The sequence below is a fragment of the Myxine glutinosa genome, chromosome 1 (genome assembly GCF_964187855.1).
Source record: "Myxine glutinosa chromosome 1, kmMyxGlut1.1, whole genome shotgun sequence".
Lineage (NCBI taxonomy): Eukaryota > Metazoa > Chordata > Myxini > Myxiniformes > Myxinidae > Myxine > Myxine glutinosa.
The window spans coordinates 313,356,450-313,360,213 of record NC_136261.1 but is presented as its reverse complement, the minus strand read 5'-3'; the positions used below and the strand labels follow the sequence as shown (position 1 = coordinate 313,360,213).

The 3,764-nt window shown below is 44.6% G+C and overlaps 1 non-coding gene across 1 annotated transcript; it reads right to left on the bottom strand.

Moving 5' to 3' along the window:
• Positions 1-2,844: 2,844 nt before the first annotated feature.
• TRNAQ-CUG (transfer RNA glutamine (anticodon CUG)) lies at positions 2,845-2,916 on the bottom strand. The gene has a single exon. It is a non-coding gene; the product is annotated as a tRNA-Gln (tRNA).
• Positions 2,917-3,764: the final 848 nt, after the last annotated feature.

Genomic DNA, 3,764 nt, shown 5'->3' with positions numbered 1-3,764 from the left:
CCACATTATGGACCACATGTCTGTGGCCGAGCACCACCTATGGACCCCATGGGTTGGGGCATGGCCCCTCTGCTGGAACCGGCCATGAGGGCCCGAAATCTTGCTGGCGGACCTTGGCCACAGGGCACCGATGCCACACAGGTGAAGCACACGTAGTCGGCCTGTGGGCCATAAATAAAAGAAAATAAAAAGGACACATTGGGCACACTTTATTGCAAATAGGCCGCCAGTAAGAAAATGAAAGAATGACAACAACTGGAAGACAATAATAATAACCAGCAGAGGGAGCCGAAGAGCAAGAGACCACCTGCAGGGTTAGGGGTTGTTGATTTTATTTTGATTGAACATTGATGAACAATGGTGACTGCACCGATTGGTGCTTGGGTGTGTATTGGTGCGTTTTTAGGTGTTTTGATGGTGCATTGATGCAGAGCAGACTGTCTCCCCCCCCAGAAAGAACAATCACAGGTCCTGGGTTAGTTTTGTAAATAAAAATAGCGTCATTGTAAATAATGCTTCCCACCGTCAGTGTATAGTTTGAAGACCATTCCGCAATTCGGTTAACTGTGGGCGTAAGTCTGTTAGGCAGGGTGCAATGGAGCAGCGGGACACATTTATTTATGTTTTAAAACTGTCGCACTCAGGGTTAGGTTAAAAGTAGAGGGAACTACACCTACGTGTCACACTAAATAAAAGTTGTAGGCCCGCGACGTGCCTAAGAGGAGGAGGGTGCAGTGTTGCGGATATGAGGACTGTATATTTTTTTGATTGTGTGAATTATTATTATTGTTTATTCTGCGCCCCCTGCCTCCGGAGCTGTGTAAAGATGAAAGGGCATCCCATAATTAGTCCACAAGCATACACGTCAGCCAATAATAGAATACCCCTGTTCGATAGTTATATCTTATTCTGTGTTTTAGGGTAAGGCTGTGTCTCCCATTAATTGAAGTACTCCATTGCACCAGTGAAAGAGAATAGATCCCCTTTCATTCACATCCCCAAAATCTCCATTTCCTTTCACATCCCCTTTCATCATTGCCAAGCCTCGATTGCCAATTACATCCCCTCCAAAACCACCATTGAACATGTGCTCGGGTCGGGGAAGAGGGGCGTGCCCGTCCGTCTTCATCAAGGGCGGAGCCAGAGGGTCACGTGACCAACCAGGGCCGAGGTGAGCACACCGATGGGCGTATCCTGAAGGCCGGCGGCTTGATCGCCGGAGGCGCTATAAAGGCGCGCGCGCAAGTGGCGTTGGGGAGTCGGTAGTGAGGAGTGAGTGGACCAAGAGAGAGAAAGAGTGGTTGGACCAAGAAAGAGAAAGAGTGGTTGGACCAAGAGAGAAAGAGTGGTTGGACAGGGAGACGTGCAAGAGTGTTGTTGAGTTGAGGGTTTGGACCAGACGAGTCAGACGAGTCCTGGCAAAGCAAGCGGCGGCCACAGCAGCAACAACACCCAACAGCCGCTTGGGGCCTGGACGGCGGTTTTGAGCAGGGCCGCGAAGGAACGGCGGCTGCTAAACGTGCCGATCGTGCTGCAGGACCCCCTTGGACCTTCCTCTCCCTCCAGCCATCCACCTCCTGCCTTTCCACCCTTCTTGTGTACGTGAGTTTGTTCTGTGTGTCTTGTCCCTGGGTATTTAATTAAGTCTGTATAAGCTAGTATTTGCACTGTGTCACCTGCGTCTTATGTGTTGTAAATAAACGTGACTGCTTTCTTTTTGCTTGTGTGTATAATAAATCCAATTACTCTTCTGTCCGTCTTCTCGTCTTATTCCTTTTCCTCTTTGCATTTCGTCATTTTAGTCTTTTCCAGATTGGGCAGCTGCGGTGCGATACGGCCAAAGTTCTGGGTGAATCGGGTGAGTCGGGGAACAACTGTTCGGTCGCGGAGCCTTCGCTCGGCAAACAACATCCTAAACCGCGATCAGTAACAATATATATATATAATTATATATATATATATATATATATATAATATGTATATATATTATATATATATATATATATATATCCATATCGAGGCTCGTGTGCAACCAATATCATCAGCGCCACCGGCCGGATTCGCCGCAAAGCTGGAGCGTGGATCGGGGCCGGAGCCTGGATGGAGCCCATCACCCGAACCCTTTGCTTGGACCCTTCTCCTCCTACCATCCCTACCATTACCAACTCCCGTGTAAGTCTGTTTGTTCTTTCCTGGGGTTGTTAAGTAAGATTGTGTCGTTTAAGCTTGCCCTGTGTATCTGCTTCTTCCTATTCTTGTATATGCCCTTTTTTCATTTCCTCTTCGGGTTCCGTGTACATAATTAATAAATATCTGTTCCTCCTTTACTTTGGTTTCCTCTCATCCGATCGCTTTGGTGATATCCTCAATTGAGTACCTGCGGCGCGATTTGGCAGAAGCGCTCAGAATCGGGTTTAGTCTTTATGTTAACGGCCCGAGTCGCAGCTCGCTTCGCTCGGCGTATCCATTAACGCTGCGGCTCGGGTGGAAATTATCTCCCTGCTTTGCGGAGAGATTGGCAAGTAGGTATTTGGGAGCCCATCTTGACCAATCACCCTGGCCAATCTCAACCCCCGCAAAGGAGCGTTGTAATTTCCAGGACTGGGGGATCGGCCAGTGTAAAAGACAAGGGGATTAACCCCCCTTGGTAAGGGGAGCGCCGACCCCCGAATCCACAACAATATATATATACCGTATATACTGTATATATGAATGATTACATTGAGTTGTGTGCATAAAACAAACTTCGCAATGGAATAAATTGATGAAAGAGAGGAAGTTAAATTTTCTCCCCAAGAACCAGAGACGAAAACAGCAAGGTTTATAAAAGTATAAATAAATTGGAGGTTCCACCGAGATTTGAACTCGGATCGCTGGATTCAGGGTCCAGAGTGCTAACCATTACACCATGGAACCACATGTGAAATGATGCAAACTACAATTCTGTCAATGATATATGCAATATTGGGAACAGGTTACAATAATCCCACTATTCATTTGCAATCGGTCATTTGCTTTAAAACCAATACAAATTTTTATTCCAGACCTTGGGGATCAAAAAGCTACACATCGAAAAAGGCTTCAAATGGAGCACCTCGCTGCCATTAGAGCATTTGAATTGCATCAGTTTTTTTTTTTTTCATGATTGAAGGCTCCAGACACGGCCTCCATTGTCCTCATTGAGGCCAGCCCTGAAATAAAATAACTGCATAAAGACAAATGAAAGAGAGGGAATGTGAAGGTGAGAATTGAAAATGAGGATGAAAAGTGTGTGATGAAAAGTGTACGATGAAAAATGTGTGATGAAAAGTGTACGATGAAAAATGTATGATGAAAAGTGTACGATGAAAAGTGTACGATGAAAAGTGTATGATGAAACGTGTATGATGAAAAGTGCATGATGAAAAGTGTATGATGAAAAGTGTGTGATGAAAAGTGTATGATGAAAAGTGTGTGATGAAAAGTGTGTGATGAAAAGTGTGTGATGAAAAGTGTATGATGAAAAGTGTATGAAGAAAAGTGTGTGATGAAAAGTGTATGATGAAAAGTGTGTGATGAAAAGTGTGTGATGAAAAGTGTATGATGAAAAGTGTATGATGAAAGATGAAAAGTGTGTGATGAAAAGTACAAGATGAAAAGTGTATGATGAAAAGTATGAAATGAAAAGTATATGATGAAAAGTGTATGATGAAAAGGGTATGATGAAAAGTGTACGATGAAACGTGCATGATGAAAAGTGTATGATGAAAAGTGTATGATGAAAA